The following is a 26,405-nucleotide window of genomic DNA, read 5'->3' on the forward strand; positions in this document are numbered from 1 at the left end:
TCTCTAGGCGGAAACGTCTAGGGAAAGCCTGCTATTGGTTAACGGACTTTCTCCGCCCCCCGGAAACGTTCGCTTTCCCGAGCTGATCTTCGATCCCACCTTTTTGCCCCACCCGCTTTATGCCTCTAATTCCCCGGGGCCTCCCCCCTCCCCACCCTGTTGCGGAAGTCGGATAACGGCCGCCCCAGACCTCCGCACATGCGCCGTGCCTCCGCGAGATTACTTCCGGGGGCTGCGCTCGGCAAGGCGAGCCCTGGGCGGCGGGTCGCCTGTGAGGCGCCGGCCGCTGCTGTGGGAGGTTCCGCTGACGAGCTGCAGCGAGCCCGGCCCGAGGGAGCCAGCGTGCGGCTGTGGCCCTGCCTCCTCCTCCCGGCGCCTGCGGCCGGGTCATGAGCTCAGGCGCATGATGTGCGCCCGCCCGCCCCGGCTGCCGCCGCCGTCGCCGCCCGCAAGCCCGGAGGAGCCGCCGCGCCGGGCGGACCCCCGGGGCTCCCGCCCAGCCCGGCCCGGGGACCCGGGTGAGTGAGCGCGGCGGTCCGACCTCTCCCCGCCCTCTCCTCCTCCCTTTTCTCCTCCCTCTCTCCTCCTTCTCTCCTTCCTCTCGTCTCTCTCCTCTCCTCCCTTCCTTACCTCCCTCTCTTCCATATCTCTCCACTCACTGCCTCCTCCCTCACTTCCTCCCTTCTGTCATCCCCCTTTTTTTCCGCCCAAATCATCCAATTTAATTTTATGCTTTTGAAAACTTAATTCTGAGAAAAGACCCCTAGAAAAGGTCTGTCTTTCCCTATTTTCATCTTCCCCTCCCCCTCTTCTCTTTCTCTTGCCTTTCTCCCTCCCCTCCCCCTTTCCCTTTCTTCCCTTCCTTCTTTCTCCCTCCCCCTCCCCTTCTCACTTTACTTTTCTCTGCCACTCTGAGAGGCTTGGCCTCCCAGATTGAAAGGTTCACCCTTATCCCCCTTAGCTGTCTCCGTTCCCGGAGTCCTTCTCGATTTTCTTTAATCTCTGCCACTTTCCCATTTGTAATTCTACTCTTTTTCTCCTCCAGTCTTTTTGTTTTGGAGACTACTCCCTGCACTCTTGTTGCACCAGTTGCCAAATCCCATTTTTTCTTTCATCTGCCACTCTTCTACTTTCTTTCTCCCTCCCTCCCAAAACCACCGTTTTTGCGTTTTTCTGGTGTGCATTTTTTTTTTTTTTACTGAATTTGATAAAGTGCCAGTTAGGAAGGGGTTCTTAATTCAGGGGGTTCTTAACCTTTTTATGTGTTTTCAGATTCCTTGGTTATCTAGTAAACCTTATGGACCCTTCTCGGAATAAGTATTTTTTAAAGCAAAAAAAAAAAGAAGAAAGGAAATCAGTTATGTTAAAATCTAGTTATCAGTTTTGTTTTTAAAAGTTCATGAGATCCCAGATTAATGTTTCAGTCAATCCTTTTTCATTGATAGAAAAATTGGAGATTTAGAAGGATCCAAGATCAGCAAGAAGTAAGTAATACAGTTGGGATTGATTCTTATTCTGGTCTTTTTGCTACATTAGGTGTTTCACTTTATTTCTTCCACAGGAAATAATAGCATTTTTTCCTATTAATTGTAGTAAGGTAGTTTAAAAATATTAGTAAAAATTATGATAGGGGAAAACAGATTTCTGGAGCCTGAGATTATACTATCTCCAGGCAGCCTTCCCTGGGTCTCTTCCCCTAGGGGATGAATGATCCTCCCTCTCAAAACCTCACTTTTTGTACTTTCTCTAAGGCCCTGAGCTGCCTTAAACAGTGTTAATATAGTGAGTAGAGTTATAGGATCTGTAGAGCTAAGGCTAAAAGGATCTCTATGATTCAGTCTCTGTGTTTTACAGATGCTTAAACAAAGTTGAGACTTACCTGAGGTAAGAGATAGGAAAAAAATCAGGGTGGAACTTGATACATTATTATGAAAATCAGTTGAGATAATAATGTATTATTGTATGTAAAGAGGACAGCAATCACATCTAATTGAAATTTTATCTTTTCCAACAACCGTTGCGGTTTTTTAGTACCCTTTTTTGACCTTGGGTAAATTTTTCTCATCTGTAAGATGAAGGGCTTGAATTAAATGATTTCTTAAGTATTTTTCAGCTCTAACATTCTATGACTGGGAAATCAGGTTTTAGTATGTTCCCTCCCTATAGACAGGACTCTTCTTATCCCATTAAAGGTGCTGTTGCTGCTACTAAGACCCTGAACATTATCCCTCTTTCTCTAGTAGGTACTCTGCAAAATAGTTGAGCGTTCTTCATGCCTTATCTGGAACCATAGGAGAGACCTGGAATAAAAACATTAAAAAATATATATTGTTAAATGGAGAAGAAGAAATTGCTGATGTTTGTAATTTCCCATTTTAGGTTAGATTACCATTTAATCAGAATTCATTAAAATCTTTAATTTTCAACAAGCTTCAGTATGCTAAAATTTTTTGACTATTATAAGCCTTTGCTTATAGTTGTTGTAAACATTCTTTTAAAGATGCATAATAAGAGAATCATAACATTTTACAACTATAAAGTTCTAGTAGATAATCCCTCTCATTTTACAGACGTCGTTAAAGTAATTTATTGTTGTGATAGAACTTGAATTAAAATAAAATATAGTATACTTGACTCCCTAACCAGTCTGTACCACACTATCTGATCAAGATTTAGTATTCCTTGTATGATATTAGTGATAGGCCATAACATTAATATGAAGTTCTTTTGGACTGGATTTACAGCCAAAGAATACTCATTAAATGATTTGAGGCAACAACCTATAATAGAAAATACTAGAAGCATAGTTAATATTAGATGGCTGAATATTGGGAATGAGTCTAGTAAAGTGAAACTTAATAGGGATAAATGTGAAATGTAAAGATTAAAAAATCAACTTCACTAAACATAGAATGGTCCAAGAGGCTTTCTTCTTAGCTATCAGTCCACCTGAAAGATCTTGGAGTTTTAATTTACTTCAGACTCAGTAAAACTTAATAGTGTGTTATGCCAAGTTATGAGATACATAGTATCCCAAAACTAGGGAGATGTAAGTCTCTTTGTATTTTTTTTTTTTTAGTTAGATATAGTCTTATTGCATTTAGTTGCAAAATGTTTGATCAGATATTGATAAACTGAAGAGCAAAAAGAGTAGTGAAGAACAGGCAAAGTGTCCTGTGATCTTGCCAGCTGAGGTTCATTTGAAGGAGCTGGCAAAGTGTTCTGCGTAGAAAAAAGAAGATTTAGTGGGGACATGTTAGCTTTAAAATATCTGAAAACATCATATAGATACCTATCAATTTTACAGAACTACATTTGGTCTTGTATATGCAGAGAGGATTGGTAGGAAGAAAAAGCTTCCCCAAGGATGTCCCAAAGTGGAATGAGATCCTTTGGGAGATGATGGATTCTTTTTCAAAGGCTGAAAGCAAGTATCTAGTATATTATAGGAAGAAATTCTTTTTTGTTTAGATCTGATGGCCATTGATGTTCTAATATTGTGATTGAAAGTTATCTCATCTATAAAATGGGGATAATAATAGTAACACCAACCCTACAGGGTTATTGTGAGAAATGAAATAGTGCATAAAAAGTTCTTTGTAACCTTAAAATGATATGAAAATATTAGCTGTTCTTAGGGATAAACGCTGAGCCTGTGATTATATTGATATAGGAAACTCCTGGATTGAGGAAAGTCTACTAATTTAGATTGGCAGATTCTTTGCAATTTAGAGGCTCAGAGAAAGAGAACAAAGAATTTAAGGGATTGGTCAGGGTCATGTGGTTGTTAAATATCCACTATAACAAGAATGTCAAATAGAAGAGAAAGCCACTAATCTGTACTTGAGGATTCCTGTGGGTCCCATATTAACTTAGTTTTAAAATATCTGTTGTTATGTTTTTGCATATTTCGTTAAGTATTTCCCAGTTTTAATCTGGTTAGGCTGCACTGTGTTATGGGCTGCATGTAAATTGGAACCACGTTTAACCTCTGCACCACACTATGCTACTTTTCTTCTGTTATCATTATTATTGTTCTTATTAATAGTTTCCCTGAAAACAGGGAAGTTTATTTTTCAGTTTCTAGAATTTATTTGATTAAATGATTTCTAATAATCAACTAAAAAGTGATCTTAAAACAAATTTCAAAGCAGAATAAAATTTTGGAAGCTAGTGTGGTAATTTAAAAGACTATTTCATACTTGGATGCTACTTTTCTCTTAAAATTAGAAAATACCAGGGAAGGCCTTTTAAAAATATATTTAATTTTTCTGTAGCTTAGAATGTTAATGAAAGTAGAACCATTCTCTTACTTTTTGTTGTTGTTGTTTGCAGTTATTCAAATTGCAGTTATTTTTAAAAAATTGCAAATCATGTATATGAATGTCTATAAAGTCTTAATTGATGCGAGGAAGTATAACACTTAAGCATTCTGCTGTATCTTATTTTAAGGGGGAAATGAAAGGAATGTTGTAGTCAGAGGATAGGGATTCATGTTTCAGCTTTGCCATTTTTGCTACCTCTTGACTTTGGGCAAATCTTTTAACCTCCTGTGGCCTTTTCCTCATTTGTAAAAGAAGCAGGTTGAATTAGATGACTAGTGAGCCAGTAACCCTGTGAGATTCACAGAAGAAGTAAAAATGCCATTTAAAGATGAGGTAAAATCCTTATTTTTACAGATAAAGAAATGGAACATCAGACACTTGCTCAAAGTTAGTGATACAGGCAGAACTAGCCACCTAGGTTTTAGGATTCCTAATTGGTGTTTTTAATAGGCTACTGTGCATTTTTTCCTAACCTTATTTCTCACTTCTCCCAAATGAACCCAATATTTCAGTTAACTTGTAATACTCCTTGTCTTTGGACATGTTTTTACATTCATGTTTTTCTCATGCTGTTTTCTTTATCAGTCTTGAGCTCAATTCAAAATCCAGCTCAGTTATCCTTTCTGAGTGGTTTCTTGGTACCAAACTACCTATGGAAAAACTGAGCTTTTCATTTTTCTCCTTGTATAAGCACTTAACTTTGTACTAGTCACATGGTACTTTGATATATTTCTATGTATTGAATATTTCATGTATAACTTCATATTTTTGCGATGGCTTGGCATAAACTTCTATATAGATACTCAATAATTTGATAATTTATGATATTGTCATTGTGGACATTCTTTTACACTCCTCTAGATGAAAATCTATCCTTTCTTCATTCAAATCATTAAACATCTATTGAGTACTTGCAATGAGAAAGCTCATTGTGCCAACAGGTCAGGTTGTGGGGATATAGAGACAAAAAAAAAAAAGTATCAGCAAGCTTAATTTTTAGTTGGACTTACAACACATTCAAGTAAGTTCAAAGTAATTAGAGGGTAATTAAATGACATGGGAAACCCATTATTATCTGGGGTGATAAGGGAGGTAGAAATTCTATACAGTGTGCTGGAGACCTTTCTTTTAGGTGTTTTGGAGATAACAGTGCCACATGCATGTTGTATAATTGTAACTCCACATTCTCCCTCTATGATTAATTTTTTATGTTCTATGCTTTGTTTTCTGGACTTCAGTTTCCTTGATACTTAATTGTTGTGTCTTTTTTTTAAATACTGTTTTATACAGTAATCTTTGATCCATGGAATAAGCACTCTATGGTTGTTTTTTCAAGGATTATTTAATATCTTTCAGTAGTTACTGAATAAATTTAGAGAGCATGCAGCTTTGCTTTATCTCCTTTGTATCAGTTTGAAGGTACATAAAGGGAGAAATGAACCAGTTTCTCCCATCAGACTTTTGTAGTATTATTTTTGTTGAAGTTTTCACAGTATTAGAGACTCTCTTAGATAGATCTAAATTAAAGTTACCTTTTGAAACCAGATACTGTGAACATTTATTCTCTGGCATTTGCTGTCTCCATTTGCATGGATATGGTTGAGAATTTAGTACATTTGTATTTGAAATCCTTTGCTACTTATTTGAATATGGGTGGGTGTGTTTCTCTGTAAATTCACTTCAAGCGAAATAAAAAAACCTTTGGAAGATCTGAAGAAGTCTAGTTTTATTTTCTTAGGACCTGGTACTTGGGGAGAGATTCTGGCTCCTGGATTTGCAAGTGTGGAATTGTAAATTTAAGATTCTTTTGGATTCATTTACTGGACTGACCATTGTAGCAACTTTTCTTGTATGATAGGTTTCAGTTGTGCTTTGAATTTTAAGAACTAAATGGGGCATGTGATCGTTATACGTGAAAAATTTCCTCTTATTCTCATTCAAAATATGTGTCTTTTCAATCTTGCTAAACTTGCCATCTCCTTGAATTACAATTTCCCTAAGGGGATTACAAGACAATGAAGTGTTTTGATTGAAAAGATCTTTCTTGAAGTAGGAAGCCATATTTTGATATTGATAATATAGATTGTGGATAATATGTTGGTATAAAATTGAGAGTTGACTGTAGTTGGCATGATAAATTAATATTGTACTTTCCTTTTGAATATTCTTTAGATTCTGTAATTGGAGAGGAAAATAGTGTTTTTTGTGTTCAGTGGATAATTGCTAAGCTTTTAAAGAACAAACTAAATATTTCATGATTGCAAATTAACAGAAAGAATGTTTAAAGACCATAATTGCTACATCTGCACTTTAGTTGATTATCTAAAAGTTATATCCTTGTAAGCTCCAGTTTCCTTCATAACTTGCCTCAGATACCAACTTCTGAGTCCTTTCTTGATTTTCTCAGTTCTTTAGTACCTTTCCCAAGCTTGTAATTTTGCCTCATAATTTTGTTGTTATTTATAAGATGTATTGCCTCTTTCCTTAATAGATTGCTAACTCCTTGGACATAACGAGATAGTTTCAAGATGATTTCATTGTTGTCTTTCTGTTGCTGTGTGCCTAATACAGTGCTTTACTTAGAATATGTTTGTAAATACTTGATTCACAGTTAAGTCCTTCCTGAGGCAGTAAAAAGGCCAGCAATTTTTTTTTTTTTTCTTAAGAGGTAGTAAGTGGACAAGGAAATGATGAGGACTTTAATCCAAGCTTTCATTTAGCTCACATTCCAATCTTTAAAATAAGAGCCTGTCATAACAAGTGCTTTTAAAATACTTGTCTAATGAAATTTAGTGCATACTTTGTGTAACACATTGCAGGTGCTATATACCAAAATCCAGGGCAGCCAATTTGGTATATGTAATAGTAATAATAAACTATTGCTTATATCTTGGGTTTTTATAGCATCTTTGTTTCAGAAAAACCTGGAGCACTTTTACCTATTACCTAATTTGTTTTAGAATTAATTTTCAGTGTTAATATCCTCTTGTTCTCTGCCAAAAGATGTGGGTGAGCCTAAATAACTTGGACTGAAGTCACAGTTAAAAGTAGATATCCAGTTCTAGACTGAGTTCCTGACTTGCAGCCTCATTGTTCTGCCACAGGTCCTGTTTTAACCAGCCAAACTAGATATCAGAGTTACATAACATTATATTTATATTTCATTGGAATGAAAAATTATTGCTAAAGCATCCTAAAAGATTTTCATTTACATAATTTTTGGGAAATAACTAGAATAGAATATATGCTACCCTCATATATGCTGTAGAAACATATCTTTGCCCAGTTTGTACTGTGCTTTAGTAGAGGTAACTCCTATTACAAAAACTCTGTATTTAAAAAAAAAAAGTTTTAATTCCAAGATAATTCCCTAACTTTTGAAAGAGATATCAGATTATTGTAAGACATATGGAATTAATACTTAATATTGCCCTTCCACTGTTTTTGTAGAAGAGAAAACAATGTATGTAATGGGAATTTTTTTTTTGATTAAGTAGAATGCATATAGGAGAAATACCTGTATTTATTCATTGTCTTGAGGAAACTGCCTCTACCATTGCAAATGTGCAGACTATTTTTATCTTTTTTTTTTTTTTAATGGTCTTTAAGACTTGTCTGGGTCACTAAGAGAGAATTAAGTAATTTGCCCAAGACATCTTTACCTGTCTGTTGGATGTTTCAAATTGGATGTCTTGTAGAATCTTAAACTTAACATGTCTAAAACTGAACACCGAACTTATTCACTTTCCCCTCTCCAAAACTCTCCTTCCTTCCAATCTTCCCTAAGGGCAGGTAGGTGGATAGAGTGGACAGAGCAACCAGTCCTGAAGTCAGGAGGACCTGAGTTCAGAAATTTGGCCTCAGACTAGGTGTGTGATTCTAGGCATTTCAGAAAAATCTATACAAAGACATTCCCAAGGTTTCCCTTAACTTTATTTTTTTTAAAAATTTTTATTTAATAATTACTTTATATTGACACTCGTTTCTGTTCCGATTTTTTTTTTCCCTCCCTCCCTCCACCCCCTCCCCTAGATGGCAAGCAGTCCTTTATATGTTGCTTTAGAATTGACAGTATGACACTGGCACATGACTGCCCAGCATGGCATGCCTTCATTGGAGAAAGTGCTGTGCTCTATGAACAAAAACAGAATTGAAATAGCTCAGGAAAAAACACAAAATGTGCAAAGTTAGAGACTTCAATCCCGATGTTCATAAGGGACTATATGTGCCTGACCTCTGGGCAGAGCATTGTGAGCTCATTTTGGTCTGATCCGCTGCAGACACACTGTAACTCAACACTAACGCAGTGATGTCATTTCAGTCCTCTTCAAGAACAAAGGATGACAACAACCACTACTATCCAGTATGCTATCCTCATCTTCCCAGTCGCCTAAGCTTGCAACCTTGCTGTCCTTGATTCTTCAGTCTTTTTTGACTTTTATCCAGTTTTGTTCCCTCTTCTCTCCTGACACTGCCACCACCCTCTTGCAGGAACTATTGCATTGGTCTGCCTTAAGTCTCTACACCAGTCTAGCCTCTACTCATCTGTTAATCTTCATAAAACACAGTCTGGCTACTTCTTTCCTTCCTGCTCATTAAACATCAGCAGTTCCCTTTCATTTCCAGCCTCAAATATAAACCCTCTTGGTCAAAACCCTTCATAACCTGATCTTTGTGCAGACGTGTTTAACTTTACTCCCCTCAATGTTTCCTATATTGTAGTGTCTCTGTCTTCTTTGCTGCTGTTCTCACAACATAGCCAATGAAAATGCAGCATCTGGACTTGGACTATATCTCCCATGGCTGAAATTCTCCCTCCTCATCTTTGTCTCCTGGCTTTCTTCAAGTCCCAGTTAAAACCCACTTTTAACAAGAAACCATTCTTGTCCCCTTTAATGCTAGTGCCTTCCTTCTGTTGCTTATTTCCAGTTTGTCCGATATATATCTTGTTTATACATCTTACATATTCTTATATTACTTCCCCATTAATTGAGTTTCTTGAAAGTAGGGTTAAACAATGTCTTATTTTGGCATGGCAGTGACTCTAGGTTTTTTAAGGCTCTGCTAGGTTATCCTAAGATCTGCCAAATTCTTGTAAGCTGGGAATGTTTCAGGTGGGCTAAGGTTAGTGACTGTCTTTTTAGAATCAATCCAGCTTAGTTCGAAGAGGCTCAACTATCACCAGAACTTTGTTCATGAGGTAAATATATTTGTTTAGATCACCAACAGTTCATAAAGTGGTTAAAACATACTTCTGGTCGGGGGAGTAGAGATAATACCTGCAATGATTATATCACAGTCTTTTAATGAATTGAAAAAGGATGCCATTTACTCTACTTTTCCAAGAGTGAAAAATGTTTATAGACTAACATTTGTGAATGGGTAGGAAAAGTAGCTCTTTTTTTCAATGCATTAAAAATATATGAAGTATCTATTCTGTATGCTAGGTTAGGATATACAAAGAAGTACAAAATACTCTTTAAAGTTCTTGTTCTCCAAGGCCTTTGTAAGATACAGAAGTTTAACACTATTATACACTCAGTATTGCATCAGGATTACAAACAAATGGAATAGTTCCTTGAACCCAGGTAATCAAGTTGCTCTTTTGATTAACTCTGCTTTTAACAGACTCTGTGGCTAAGCTGTCTGAAAAAGATCGTTTTTAGCAGCCTTACTATTCCTAACATGGCTTAGAGCCAACATTTTGGCATAAAAGTTTTCTTCCCCCTGATCCTAATTGCCAATTAGTTACTTATGCTGCTTGGCCTGCCTGCTTTGGTGAAATAAAGCTTTGATTTAAAGAGAATCCTGTGCTAGTGTTCTCACTCCTACTCTGAAACAACTGCTCTCCAGTAGCATTTTTCTTGAGCTGAAAACCCAGTTATGGGATATCCCTTATGGATCCTAGAACTCTCTTTCAGTCAAAAGAAGTAGAGATGAGTGCTTCATGGGATCATCACTTCGGTTTAAGGGTACTTAAGGATAATTTACTCTCTCATTTTACATGTGAGGAAACCAAGGGGAAAAAAGGTAGCAGGAGCTTGAACTCCACTCCCAACTCCAAATCCAGAGTGCTTTCTGTTGTTCTATACTACTTTATTTATTGATCCACGGAAACCAGTGTCTCATTCTTATCAAGCAAGCCCTTTTAAAAATTCTTTTAACCACCACTAAGCCTCTGCTATCTATAAAAACTCAGTAAGTAGAAATTTAGTCAAGAAAGTCAAACAGTGAAAGTAAATTTTGCCTCAATATTAGTTGTCCTTGAATATCAGATGACTTTTTAAAGAAGATAATTTTTAAAGTATAGGAATTAATCTTGGACCTGTGATAAGGAAATGCCCTCTCCCATTGTAGTTTGTCATCTTGTCTTCAGCAGTCCTTAAAGAATTGCTTTGCACATGGAGAAGTTAAGTGACTTGCACAGAATCACAGTATGGATCAGAGTCAGTACTTGAAGTGTAAAAGCAGCAGTGAAATTCGTGATAAATCACTTCTGTGAATCAGAAGTTTTTAGAGCTCCTCCAAATAAGCATAAGATGTACTTGATATGTTGATAACTTTTTCCAAGGAGATGTGCTGACTTTTTTTAAATAAAATTCTGAAAGTACCAAAGTAATGATTAGGGAACTAATGATAGGGAATTATGATATCTCCAAATGTAGTCTGCAGTTCAGTAAAGCAAGTAGGTCTTCATGAAGATGTATTTTTCTTCTGGGGAATATTTTTTTGGGGGGGAAGAAGTTGGTGGTATTGCAAATAGCTGGGGAGGATAGCTAACATTGAATCACTTCTGAATCTTGTAATAAACTAATAATCACATTTACCTGGATGGAATTTTTTAGAAGTCATTGTGAGCTTATAAACATGCTAAGTATTGAAATAGAAAATTTGAATCAATTCAGTTTCTCAAGCATTTCCATGTGCTAGTCTGGTAAGACAACACATAAAGGAAGCATGGCTTAACCTCAGTATTGATGGAAAGACCAGCTAGTACTTAAGTTTTAGCCACCACAGTTGGCAGGACCTTAAGGATCTTGGCTAACAATGGCTTTGTGAGTACTCAGTCCAAGAGTAATAGAGGATGAGACTCTGGGATATTGTTGGTGGTAGAGATTGTAGGGATACCAATGCTGTATGGTAACTAAGCAATAAGGATTAAGCTATAGCAGAAGTCAGCCCATTGGCTCCTCACTATGTGGCCTGGTAATGTTGATACCTTAGAATTCTAAAATATCTGATTTTTTTTTGTAAATTTTTGTATTCACTTGTGTCCTTAAGCATCATTAATCTAAGTGATGGTTACTATAGAAAAGTTAGAGCTGTCACTTATCTTAAAACTCATCATGCTCAGTGTCCTAATTTTACAGATGAGGAATTTGAGGCATAGAAAAGGTAAATCAGTCAACCTATTAAAGGACCTGTTCTGTGCCAATTGCTATACAGGGTCTTGGGGAAGACAAAAACATAAGCCTAACAACTCCTACCTTTAAGAAGCTTACATTTTGTTCAGTTAGATGATAAGTATTAGTGTATTAAAGGAGTGTGTGTGTGTATACACATCTATTCATATTGTAATATGTATTTTGTGTAGGAATGTATTTTATATATGCAAAGTATATATTCCCATATGAATATGATTATTCGTATATATGTGTGTGTATATAATCTTATATATACATACATATATATATAAATGTCATCTAATGATACAAAATGTAAGCTTCTTGAGGGCAGGGATTGTTGGATTTATATCTTTGTTTTATATATTTTGTTGTCCTGTCCAGATTTTTATACTTAATAGCATTGATTCTCAAATTCCTTTTTTCATGATTCAGTAGATCGTGAGATTTTGAACATTGGGAATGCAGTGCTTGAAGATTTGGTTTGGTAAATTCATTTGGATGACATTGGTTGTTTATCCTTTTTTTGGGAGGAAATTAGTAGATTTTCATTCTGTATAAGCATTGGACATGATAGTGGATACATTTAAGAAAAACTTATTCACAGAATATGAAACAAGAAAAATGACAGATTTGGAGAACAGAGAGAAAATATAAGAATAATTGGACTGCTAGAAAGTTCTGACCAAAAAGAGAACCATGACACAGTAATGCGGGAAATAATCCAAGAAAAAGTCCTAGAATGATAGAACATAAGAGGAAAGTAGAAGTAGAAAAAAATCTGTCAATCATCATCTCAAAGAAATCCTGTGTGGAAAACACAGGAATATTGTTGCCAAATTTCGAAACCCCCAGGTCAAAGAAACAATATTGTAAGAGGGGGAAAAATTCAAATATGCTGGAGGTACAGTTAGAATTGTACGAGATTTATCAGCAGCTTAATAAAAGACCGTGGGTCCTGGAATTATATATACCAACAACCAAAAGAACTAGGCTTGCAGCCAAAAATATCATATCCAGCAAAATGATCTATAATCCTAATGAGAAAAATTGGACATTCAACAAACTTTCAGATTTTCAGGACTTCCTATTAACCAAATCCGATTTTAACAGAAAATGTAACATATAAGAGCCGATATGAAAACTCAATTTTTAGAAACTTAACATGGACAAATTGTTTAAATGACAAATTATTTTTTTTGTGTGTGTGTGTGTGTGTGTGTAAGATACATATCAACAGTGGGGTAGCTTAAGGTAAAAATAATATGTTAAACAAATGAGGTGCAGAGAAAAAAATAAACACAGCAGCATTAGAGGAGAGAAGAGGGCTTATAGTTCTGAAAACCAAATCACATTGGGAATGGGTTTAATAGGTGACACTTACATATATGCCACAAAGAGTATAACACTCCAAAATCTATAAAGAAATGAGGGAAAAGAACGATCGGATGAGGAAGCAAAGGATTAGGGAAGAAGATGAGGGAAGGATTCTTGGGGGGAGGTTAATAACAAGCCAAATTATGCAGCAGGATTTAATTAAAGAGGCAGTAAGGATAGGAAAGACATGTATGTCTATGTGGGGGGCGGGAGTGTGTGTGTGTGTGTGTGTGTGTGTGTGTGTGTGTGTGTGTGTGTGTATAAGTGTATTTTTTCTTAAATGTAGCTTGCTTGGGAGTGGTGGATGGGATGAAAAGGGGGAAAAAAGAATAAAGTAAATAATGTGAGCAGCAGAGAATCAAAGAACAATTTACAAAGAAATAAAGAAAAAATAGTCATTCATAATTTCTTCTGATACATATGTGTGTTTTTACACACACACACACACACACACACACACACACATACTTTCTTGAGCTGGTAATTTGTTTTTATATATTTTGAATCCTCCCTGATGTTCTGCTGGGCACAAAACAATATTCTCTTTGGTTTTGCTTTGCTTTTTTTTTAATTTCTTTTCTGTTTTCCTTTTTTTTCTTACTCTGTTTTTTCAAATAAAAGAAAAGAAAAAAAAACAAAGAAAAACTTGTAATTTTCCATTAACATATGATGATAATTAGTCAAAGACTGATAAGATAGGGTTATTCTAATTGAGTTCCTTTTCCTCTGTTATTTGCAATTTTTCTCAATCTTAAAAGAATGAAGAACTAAATATATCACAGAATCATAAACATCTTATATTCTGATTTAGGACATTTTCATTGACTGGCATATATTAGATGTTTAATAGCTGATTATCTATCTAATACCATCTAACATGCTGCACTTTAAAGCATTTTCCATGTTTTAACTCATTTGGTCCTCATAGCAGCCTTTGGAGTTACGAGGATTAGCCCCATTTTGGAGATGAAGAAGCTGAGGTAGAGAGAAGTTAAATGATTTGCTCAGAGTCTAACAACTGTTGACCATCTGAGTCAGTATTTGATACTGACACCAATGTTTCTCTAGTCAGGAAGGAATGCATAGTCCCATTCCTACCTGATTGAGAAGCCCCTCTGTAACAGTCATTGATCATTTGGATCTTTAGTGGAGGGGAACTTGCCTGTGCCCCATTTCACTCTTGTGAAAGCTCAGATCTTTTTTCCATTCTATCAGGCCTAAGACTGTCTACAATTTCCACCCACTGCTTCTAGTGATCCTTTCTGAGATTGAGCAAAAGAAGCTCATTCTTATTCTTCTTGATAGCTCTTAACTGTACAGTTCTGTGATGTGTGCTTAAAATGCTGAGTAGGTTAATTATGCTTACCACCAGGGGGAAAAAAAGACCAAACCTCTGTGCCTACAATAAAACATGTGTTAGATTTCCAATCAGAGGTTTATTTTGAAATCCTGGATCTGTTACTATCTGTTTGTTCTTAGGCATTCATATTTTTAGTTTTCCCACGTATAAAACAAAGGAATTTAAATAAATTGCTTTTAAGGTCTTCTAAGTTCTACATATATAATCCTAAAAATATATATAATATATATTTTTTTCTGTCAATAGATTTGTGTGTCTTTGATTATCATCTTTTCTTAGTAAATTTATTTATTTTTAATATACATTGCTTTATGATCACATTGAGAGAGGACTATAAATCTTTCCAGGCATTTCTACAATCAATTTGTTCATTTTTTATAGACCAGTGATACTTCATTGATAGAACAATAATATTCCATTAGATTATTTTAATAATTGGATTTTTCCTTTTTTCAGATCATACCATATATGACAATATGCACCTTAGCCTGAAGAAAAGGCACAATGTCCAAGGAACATTAAAAAAAAGTCTGTGAGGTAAGTTGTCAGTTTATGGATATGATCTATGGTTTTTCTTTTATCTTTTGGAAGATTAGAGATTTATTTTTAAGTAGGCTTGGTTGTTATTATAAAAGTGTGGTGGGGCATACCTGTAGTCCCTAAGGCTGGGGAAACTTGAAGCTGGCATGTCAATTGAGTTAGGAAGCTCAGACCTATAAAAGAGTTAAAGCTGATTGTGTCAGCACAAACTGACACCAGTAAAGTAAGCCCTGGGAATTGGAGGGTCGGTCATCAGGCTATCTAAGGAGGGGAGTGCCAGCACAGATTAGAAAATGGAGCAGGTTAAAGCTTCCGTGCATACCATAATGGTATTGGGCCTCTGAGTGGCCTACATTAGATAGAGCCAGCTTTAGCTAAATAAATGCAGAAACTAGACCATATCATATGGTCAATATAATGGTATAATAATTTCAGAGGGAAATCTTTGTATAGCTGAATCAACTTGGCTTGGTTTGTCTTGTCCCTTTAAGAAATTAATTCTTAAGGCAGCCTACTATCATAGTAAACATTTGTGGCATATTATAGTACAATGTGCTGTCATTTATATGACTTAATATAATGTATTTTTGTGATTCTTGAAAAATTCTGGTTCATTCTCTTCCTCTGTGTTCTTATCTTAGAAGGAATTGCTAGGGTCAGATTAGTAGTGATTACATTTGGGCTAGAGGAACATAGAGATTTTTCAGTGATTCTTGTTTTCAAATAGGAGATGCTTTTTTTTTTTTTTTATTACAGCTTTTTATTGACAGAACATATACATGGGTAATTTTGACAACATCGTCCCTTGCACTCACTTCTGTCCCAACTTTTTCCTTCCTTCCCTCCACCCCCTCCCCTAGATGGCAGGCAGTCTTATACATGTTAAAGTATATCCTAGATACAACGTATATGTGCAGATCCATACAGTTCTTTTGTTGCACAAGAAAAATTGGATTCAGAAGGGAAAAATAACCTGGGGAGAAAAACAAAAATGCAAGTAGTCTACATTCATTCCCCAATGTTCCTTCTCTGGGTGTAACTAATTCTGTCCATTATTGATCAGTTGGAACTGAATTGGATCTTCTCTTTGTCGAAGATATCCATTTCTATCAGAATGCATCCTCATACAGTATTGTTGTTGAAGTGTATAATGATCACCTGGTTCTGCTCATTTCACTCAGCATCAGTACCTGTAAGTCTCTCCAAGTCTCTCTATATTCATCCTTCTGGTCATTTCTTACAGAACAATAATATTCCATAACATTCATATACCACAATTTACCCAACCATCTGACACGTGGGTTCTTTTCCCTTCTTTAATATCTCTTTGGGATACAGGCCCAGTAGTAGCACTGCTGGATCAAAGGGTATGCACAGTTTGATAACTTTTGGGGCATAATTCCAGATTGGTCTCCAGAATGGCTGAATTTGTTCACAACTCCACCAACAATGCATCAGTGTCCCAGTTTTCCGCATCCCCTCCAACATTCATCATTATCTTTTCTTGTCATCTTAGCCAATCTGACAGGTGTGTAGTGGTAGCTCAGAGTTGTCTTAATTTGCATTTCTATGATCAATAGTGATTTGGAACACCCTTTCATATGAGTAAAAATAGTTTCAATTTCATCATCTGAAATTTTCTGTTCATATCCTTTGACCATTTATCAATTGGAGAATGGCTTGATTTCTTATAGAGTCAATTCTCTGTATGTTTTGGAAATGAGGCCTTTATCAGAACCTTTAACTGAAAAAATGTTTTGGGAGATGCATTTTGAAACTTTTTTTGGGGGGAGGAGAGAGAGGGTTGAGGCAATTGGGGTTAAATGACTTATCCAGAGTTACATAGCTAGGACATAGTGTCTGAGGCTAGATTTGAATTCAGGGCTGATGTTCTATCCACTGCACCATCTAGCTGCCCCTGCAATATATTTCTTAAATATTTTATAAATTTACATAGAAAAAAAGGGTTTTTTGTTTGTTTTCTGTTTTTTTTAATTGGAGAAGTTAAAGAATAAAGAATGAGAGAGGTCTAGAGATCTCTTTGTTCCTAGTCTAGTGGGCCTTCTTTATTCCTGTGCTTTTAGATTTTGTAAGTTTTAGTAGGCAGGAACAAAATCCTTTAATGTAATGGAGATTTGTGTTTGAATTTAATTCCTATAGAGATTTTTCAAATTTGAGCATAAATGAAAAGAGAATATTTGTTTCATATATTCTTAGCTGATTGTCAGTATTCTTATGTCTCCAAGTTTTATGACTGCTTGTTTTTGATATATGGAACATCATATGCTGGCTAGGTCACCCTCCTCCTGAGTTTTCAGCTTTCTTTTGTGTACAGTCTTCCCCCATCAGACTGTGAGCTTCTTGAGGGCAGACAGACTGACTTTTACCTTTTTTTTTTTTTTTTGTATCCCCAGTGCTTAGTGCTATACCTGGCACATTGAATTGAATTGAATTGAATTAGCTTTATCTTGCGTGCTTGGAGCTGTAGCTTATCCTAAATAGTGTTACCTATTTTATAGGCCTCAAAGGCTGTCTAGTCAAACTTTTTCCTTTACAGAGTTCCTGACTAGCAGACATAAAGCTTCTGCATGATCACATCCAGTGAGGGGAGAATTTATGACCTCATGAAACAGCCTATTCCACTTTTGGAGAGCCCTAATTGTAGAGATTTTTCTTTAGATGAAGCTAAAAATCAACCTTCAATGGCTGACTTGTGTCTTCTATCTCTAGACTTTTGAATGCCACTTACATCTTTCAACATATCAATAGATATCCAAGCTCTTGTTTGATTATATGCCATAGGAAATGATTCCATTCTAGAGAATATAATGGTTCCATATTCAATAAATAGAACCTCTTAGGAGCCTTAGGCACTCAAAGACTGTGCATTCCTGATCTTCAGTTCTTCTACTTATAACCAATTATCTACAGTAAAGAATCCTTTACAGACATTTATCTCCTCTTCCCTCCTCCCCCCAAAACCTCCCCACTTTTCTAGTTGAAAGTCATTATTCAAGCTAAAATGATGTCACTGAAGTCTTTTCTGCCTTAAAGTTACATTTATTCTTGAGCTCCTCTTATTCTCTATCTCTTAGGTATTCCAACTGTCCTTATAGGAAAAAGTGTTTCATAGTCTGCTTGCCAAAAACTCAACTTCTTTACTAGTTTCCTTCTCTGAAGAATGTAGAAATTGTATTAGAGGTAATTTCCAAGGACTTTTCTAGTTCTAAGATTCAGTGAGTTGGGTTAGAATAATTAGCCAGTATCACAGAATAAAATATAATAACTAAATGTGTATGTATTATTACTTTTTGCCTTTCAAGTTTGGTACATTTTGAAGACCTTTAGAATTGCAGTCAAATCCATACTTTGCTTTCTCCCTCTGGTTTTGGGCTACATGGCTACTATCGCCCTGCTGATGGATCTAAATATATATTCTAATTTATTTGAAATTGAAAGTTTCTAATCTAGAAACTGTTTCTTGATTAACAGAAATTTGTGAATTTTGATATTCTGAGAAGTGAGTGCTATTTTTATTTAACATGATAGTAAATACCTTGAATTGGGAATGGAGTAAGAAAATTCCATTAAATCTGAGAAAACTGACTATTGCTGTTAGAGCATCTTGACTGTTAACGTTTCCAATTTCTCTTAAAAACGAACTTCGCATGAATTAGTGTGAAATCAGTAATGATTTTGATATTAAGAGTAAATCTAGGCATTCATATTATTCTTTAATGGGTATAATACTTTAGTAGCATTTTTTAAAATAAATTCTCATTAGTATACCATTTATACATTCTCAACTTTCCTTAGATTAGTGTCTCAAAAGAATTGTTTCTTTACTTCTGGCCTCCTGCCTTTGTCCTAATTAGTAGACAATTATAGTAATTTGTTACATTTTTTTCCATGTTGTGAAGAAATTTGTATCATCTTGATATTGTTTTAGACATTATTTGCTCTTCTGAAAAAATTGAATAATTGATTTTTGATTATTGAATCATTTTCTCATTGACGTTTGTTATAATTTCAGAAAGATGTTCCTATAAAAATGTTGCCCCTAAAACACAATCATGATGTTTGCATCAAGGAATGTTCTGTTTTGCTTTTTGTCTTTAGATTTTTTTCACAAAAACCCTACAATTTAATTCAGCATTCATTAAGCACCCAATCTATGTAAAGCACTGTAAGAAATTAATTAAAATGAGTCAGCCCATAAGATATTTGTACATGTTTTAAGGATATTTCTTAAAGTATACCAATTGGTAGTTTCAATTTCTTTGGGAACTTTCATATTGTTCATATTTGAATTAATGTGAAGTCATAGGACATGGATTCAAATTTTGCCTCATATACTTAACAAACCTTTGTGACTTTAGAAAAGTTACTATTTTGTTTGAGTACTAGTTTTTAATGACTGAATGGGTACAGCCTGTTGAAGACTTTAGCTTACAAAGACTGAGGTCTCCCACTGTTCCAGGGCCATCTCCAGTCATCCTGAGCTATATCTGGCCACTGGACCCAGATAGATTTGGAGGGGGAAGTGAGGCCAGGGACCTTGCCTAGCTCTATCACTCGAACGTCATGGTATCACACTCCTAATGTCATGGTCCTCTTCGAGAATAAAGAACAGACAACAACCATCTGCTTTTCTAATGTAATGTAGTTGAATTACTTGATCTCCAAAATTCTACTCTACACACACCTTCCTCTGCTGGTTAGAAGGTCTGCTTTGAAATAAAAAACACACCATTACTAGGACTGGCTACTCTTTCTCTCATTTGCCTTGACTTGGTTGCTGGTGGGAGCTCCTTAATATTCCTTGCTTCCCATCTCTTTCATCTTCACTAAACATATTCCTCCGAGTTTTAAGCCATCCCAATTTATCATCCAATCCAGATTCTGGTGGTTAACCCTCAATTCCTAGGAAATTTTCCTTCCTTAGTGAGTTTAATACCTGGCTTGCAGTCTCTCGCCTCCCCATCTTATGCCTCCTTACTAGGATATTTCAGCATACATATTCGTGCTCCCTCAAACACCTTAAATCCTCAGTTCATCATTCTGATCAATTGCCATGACTTCGCTCTCTACTTTGGTTGAGTGAGACACAGAGGAGGCCATATCTTTAATGTTGTCATTGTGCTGTGTTCTACCACTTTTTTTTTTTAGTGAATTTTGGTATAACTTTTTTTCTGATACAATCTTTTTATCATTTCACCTTTCCTAATGTCTAGTGATTCTTAGCCCTTTTCTTTGTTCTCATGGTAATCTTTCATTCCCTCCACCCTTCAATTCTTTCCTAGTTCTTGGTGAACCAACTCTGTAGTATCCTTTCAAAAATACTCTTAAATCCTTTACTCATCTATTCCATCAGGGATCATAATCTTTCTATATCACAACCCTGGATTACTCCTAGTATCTACTTTTGATACAGTCATGTGCTGTCAAACAGAGTTAAAAAATCATGGAACTGTGCTGATCGACTCCAATACAAATTCATGCTACATTACATCAGTTGGGCTCTTACTGTAGCAAAGAACATTTTTGCTATCCCATTTACCCCAGTGACTTCCTTCCTTAAATTTGCCATTCTCTCTCCCATCCCTACATTTGAGGACTCATCTCATCCTTTATTGAAAAAAAAGTTAGTTTTTTCCACTTCTTTTTTCCTCCTCATCTCACACCATTCAGACACCTTTCCCCTTGATCTCTTCCTTCCCTCTAATTTTGAATGAAAAGTTACCAGACTGTCTGCATGTATTCTTGCCCACATACCCTCTTGAATTCTCCATCAAGTTCCCCTCCTCACCCCCACCACTGTCATCTCTATTCTCTAATCTTCAGCTTCTTCTTATCTATTTGCTTCTTCCCCTGCCTACCCCAGAGTCATTTGGTCTTTTCATTCCAGCTCGCCCTCATCCTCTTTATAGTAATGCTCTTCACACTAAGTGCCTTGACTTCCTTTTTTCTTCACTGTCTTTTAAACACTCTGCAATATGGTTTCTAGTCCCATCATTCTCCTGAAACTGCTTTCCCCAAAGCTACTGATGCTTTCTTAATAGCCAGATCTAATGGCCTTTTCCTCAATCTTTGTCCTTCTTAACCTGTAGTATCTGACATGGTCAGTAACCTTTTGGACACAGGTCCAATCTCATTAAGTTTTTGTCACTACTCTCTTCTTTTACTTCAAATCACTTCTCAGTCTGTCACATAGCAGTGGCTGACATTTATATAGTGCTCACTGTGTCAAGTACTAAAGTAAAGGGCTAAATCAGTGGTTCTCAAACTTTTGTTCTCAGCATCTTCATGGTAAAAAACTATTGAGGATCTGTTCAAAGAGTTTTTGTTCACATGGGTTATATTTATAGCTATTTACTATATTAGAAATTAAAAATGATTTTGAATTTGTAGACCCTCTGAAAGGGTTTCAGAGACCCCAACAATTCTTTGGACTACACTTTGAGGACCACTGGGCTAAATGTTTCACAAATATGATTTCATTTGATTCTCTCAACAGCTCGGCAAGGGAGTGGTTGTTATTATCTCCATTTTATAAGCACATTGAGGCACTAGGTAAGTATCTTGAGATTGGATTTGAATTCTCTTCTTCCTGACTTTAGGCCCAGCATTCCATCCATTGCACTATATGGTTGTCCATGCTGCTTGTTGACTTAGGATTCTTTGGTGATCTTTGCTAATTCTTCCTCTAGGTTCCATCCAATAACCATGGGTTGTCCCCCATGCTTTGGCCTGGGCCTTCTTCCTCCTCTATACTACCTGACTTAGAGATCTCCTCATTTACCATTGATTTAGTTATTTTTGTGCTGATGATCCCCAGGTTTATGTTGTTACCTTTCTGTTGTTTAAGTCATGTCTGATTCTTCCTGATCCCTAAATAGTTTTCTTGGCAAACATACTGGAATGATTCACCATCTCCTTCTCCAGTTCATTTTATAGATGAGGAAACTGAGGCAAACAAGATTAAATGAGTGTCTAAGGTCACAGTTAGTTGATTTCAGGCCTATCCATTGCTCTGTCCAGGTCCTATCCATTGCTCCACCTAGTTGCCCCCAAATCATCAATATTTGTTCATAGAACCAATTAAACTCATTAAGAAGAGAGCTAAAAATTCCATTTAAAATTACTATAGAATGTATAACATACTTGGGAATTAACTTTGTAAGACACAAGTACTATATAATTATTATTACAATAAACTTTATAGAAATAAATAATTGGGAAAATATTAATTATACAAGGAATAGGGTAGGTGCTAGCTTTTTTAACATTGTAAAAATGATAGTTCTACCAAAATTAATTTATTGTTTATTCAATGCCACACCAATTAAACCACCAAAGGAATAATTTATAGAACTGGCAAAAAATAATAAAATTCATATGGAGGGAAAAAAAGGTTAAGAATCTTAAGAGAAATTATGGAAGGAAATGGGAATGAAGAGAACTTGGTAGTGATAAATCTCAGCTTCTATTACAAAACATTTAGTTCTCAAAACAATTTGGTATTAAGAAATAGAGATCAATCAATAGAAAGACACAACATCGAAGCAAATATGTCTAGAACCCCCAAATTTGATGAACACAAAAACACTTATTAGGATAAAGACTCAGTATTTGACAAGCTACTGGGAAAATTGGCAAATACATCCTAGATAGAAAAGGTCCTACATAAACAAATTAGGGAAATATTTTAAAAAATTTTAACTTTCAGATCTGTGAATAGGAGAAAAATTTATAACTAAATGAGAAGGTCACAGAATAAAATGGATAATTTTGACTACTTAAAATTGAGGTTTTTGTTTATTTTACAAACCAAATAAAGATGAGATTAAAAGACAAATGACTGGGGACAAAATTTTGTACTAAGCTTTTCTGATAAAGGTCTCATTTCTAAGATATATAAAAAAACCAGTTCAAATTTATAGTAAGAGTAGGAGCCATTTGCCATTTGATAAATGGTCCAGGGATATGAACTAGTAGATCTTAAAGACAGAAACTCAGACTATATATAGTTGGGAAAGAAATGGGGAAAAAAAAAAAAAGAAAGAAAAAGAAAAATTACTACAAAAAAGTTCTAAATCACTGCTAATTAGAGAAGTGCAAATTAATCCTTAGATCAATCCCTGCTTTTAAAAAAGATTTTTTAAAAAGTAAATCCCTGGATTCCATTTTGTAGTTGAGTTTTCATTTCTTACCAAAGTGACAAAGGTAATCCCTCCTCCTCCCAAAAAAGAAAATGATAAATATTGGAGGGATAAGAACAAAGACAAAGGAACTACAACCAGAAACAATTCTTTGGAATCCTTAGATGGCTGCCATCATCCTTTGGCTTTCTTCCATTTTGCTCTGACTAATTTTTTAAAATATTTGTACATTTTTCCTTAAAATTTTCCTATTTCAGGACAGCTAGGTAGTACAGTGGATAGAGCACCAGCCCTGACGTCAGGAGGACCCGAATTCAAATGTGGCCTCAGACACTTAATACTCCCTAGCTGTGTGACCCTGGGCAAGTCACTTAATCCCAATTGCCTCGGGGGGCGGGGGGGGGGGGAAGAATTTTCCTATTTCTAGCCATTTAGTAGTTTCACATAAATAAATTATATGTAAAGTCCTACAATTTTATGAGGACATTTTTGCAATTGTATTGTTTAGTCTTCATTTTACAGATAATGTAGTAGTAAGTAGTCGAACTGGAGATTGAAAAGTTCTTTGATTCTAAATCTGGTGTTCTTTCTATGATACCACAGCACTAAGAACAAGTTTTATCTTAAAAGTTAAGAGTATTGTGTGGGGCAGGGACAGGCTAAATAGCTATTTTAAAAGTTATGTTGTATGTTTTGTTTTTACATGTTTAGGGAATAAAAACTTATTAACTACTGAATTGTACAGGTTGTTCAGCAATGTCATATTTAGATTTTGGGGAGTTGCTTGTATGTAACTCTTTTAATCTGTTTAAAATTTAATCTCATTTATCCATTTTACCCTGCTTTCTAAATTTTATGTAAAATTTATTTCATATTGAGTTTTTTAAAATTCTTATTTGCTCAGTTCTTACTGCTTTTTTTTTTTACTTTCTTTTAAATCTTTTTTTCCTTTGACTTTGTGAAAAAAATAATTGTCCTTTTTTGTGCTTTTTATATATCCCATAAAGTGAGTTTACAATGCTTTTCTCTTTTCCGATAACCAGATTTTCCTTTCTATTTTCTTCTTGCTCTCAAGGTTTTCTTAATTTATGTTAAATTTTTTTTTTGGTTTTACATTTAGTTCTGAATAATTTTCTTACCATTTATCTTAGAACAATTTTTTTTTTAAAAGGAAGAAAAAATTAAACAACAAAATCAGTCAAAATAAACCATAAAGGTCACCTGATCTAAATTCCTTACTTTACAGATAATAATTAAGTCCAACAGAGGTTAAGTGATTTGCCAGGGATCACTCAAATTCTGAGACTGAATTTGAATCCATATTTGCCTGCCTCCCAGTGCAGCTCTCTGTCAGCCCCACCTTTGCAAAGGAGGTTGAATGTTCTCAGTTATTTTCTTAGGCTATGCTTGGTCTTTATAATTATCTAGTGTCCAATTCCCCTTTTGTTGTTGTTGTTCCTGTTTTCATTGTTACAGTTATTGTGTATATTGTTTCGCTGGTTATGTTTAACTTCACTCTATCAGTTTTATATATATAAATATATATACACATATACATACACACACAACAATATAGAATTCTCATAGTTTCTTATAAGACAGTAGTGACGTATTAATTTGTGTACTAGAATTTGTTTAATCATTCCTTAGCCTTTGGTCACATAATTTGTTCTACTTTCTTATTACCACAAAAAGTCTACTATGAATATTTTAATACATATGGATTTTTTTCCTAATCTTTAATATATTTGGAACACACACACACACACACAGCCTATTTAGATTTGGGATTTCTGGGATCAAAGGGTATGGACATTTCAAAATTTCATAGCTTCACTGATAGTGTTTTTAAAATACCTTTTTGCATATTTGCATATTTCTTAGTGATTTGGAGTAGTAGTCTTTTTAAAAATAAATTTATTGATATTTGACTTTTTACATCACTGGAATTTCAGTGTATCCTTTTCCCATTCTCAGATAGCAATGTCATATAACAAATAATATTTTTAAAGGAAAAGAAAAAGAGGAAGAAGAAAGCTGTCTGTATATGCAGAGAACCACACCCATGGACCTCCCACTTTTTCAAGAAGTGGGGTGAGGGTGTCTTCTCATTTCTCTTATTTTGGAGCAATAATTGTTCTTTGAATTTTGCAGTATTCCTTTTTGATCTTTTCATTTATATTGCTATAGTCATTGCATGTCTCATCCCCTCCCCACCTTTGGCTATGCTTATTTCACTCTACATCAGTACCTGTTAAGTCTGCGCTTTTCTGTATTTATCATTTTTGTCATTTCTCATGGTACCATAATATACTTTGTTACATTCACATTGAACAATTTGTTTAGCAGTTCCTCAATTGCTGGACATACTTAATTTCCTTTTTTTTCCCCTACCATAAAAAGTGCTGCTATAAATATTTTAGTGTTTATGGGGACTTTATTCTTGTTTATGAAGTACATGGGATATAAACCTAGTGGTGGAAACTCTAGGTCAAGAAATACGGATATTTTAGATACTTCATTTGCCTCATTTCAAATTGCTTGCCAGAGTAATTGTGCTTATTTATAGCTCTGCCTGCTTATAAGATAGTGTGCTGTTTTTCCATAACCGTATAACATTGACTATTCTAATCTTTGACAATTTTTTGGATGTTTTGATTTGCCTTTCTCTGATCATTAATATAAAGCAGTCTTTCGAATGACTGTTAGTTGCTTTTAATGCTTTTGAGAATTCTTTTTTCAATTCCTTTGATTATTTTTTTATTGGAGAATGGCCCCTTAGTCTAATCTATAATTATATAGATATATTACATATATCTATATTTATATATACATATTATTTCCTGTGGAAATATTTCATGCAAAGATTTTTTTCCTCCAACCAACAGCTTTCCTTATCCTAGATACATAAGTCTTTTTTTTTTTTTTTTTTTATCTTAATCAGATTTTCTTTATAGAACCTGATAAGCATCTTGGGAAAAGGAGATTAGAGATATCTCTAAGTAATCTTTTTTTTTTTTTTTTTTTTTTAAACTAGGAGAGTTCACTGAATAAGAGTGCTGGGCCTATAATCAAGAAGACAGATCCTACTTCAGACACTCATTAGGTGTGGGACACTAGGCAAATTACTTTTATCTTTGTGTCAGTTTGCACACATGTAATGGGGATGATGTTACTAGCACCTACCTTTAAAAATTGTGAGAATCAAATGAGTTACTATATGTAAAAATCTCATTGC

The 26,405-nt window shown here is 35.2% G+C and overlaps 1 protein-coding gene across 3 annotated transcripts in view; it reads left to right on the plus strand.

Annotated features, from left to right (window-relative positions):
• Positions 1 to 235: 235 nt before the first annotated feature.
• Positions 236 to 26,405, plus strand: part of ZDHHC7 (zinc finger DHHC-type palmitoyltransferase 7) — a 45,796-nt gene continuing 19,626 nt past the window's right edge. Inside the window, exons 1-3 of one of the 3 annotated variants that reach the window (XM_051974912.1) lie at positions 236 to 518; positions 14,922 to 15,002; positions 21,523 to 21,578. The gene's annotated coding sequence lies outside the window, so the exon portion shown is untranslated. Of the gene's footprint in view, positions 519 to 1,212; positions 1,485 to 14,921; positions 15,003 to 21,522; positions 21,579 to 26,405 lie in introns of those variants that run through there. The other 2 variants (XM_051974910.1, XM_051974911.1) reach the window with 2 other exon arrangements.

The sequence above is a fragment of the Antechinus flavipes genome, chromosome 2 (assembly GCF_016432865.1).
Source record: "Antechinus flavipes isolate AdamAnt ecotype Samford, QLD, Australia chromosome 2, AdamAnt_v2, whole genome shotgun sequence".
In the NCBI taxonomy this organism is placed as follows: Eukaryota; Metazoa; Chordata; class Mammalia; order Dasyuromorphia; family Dasyuridae; genus Antechinus; species Antechinus flavipes.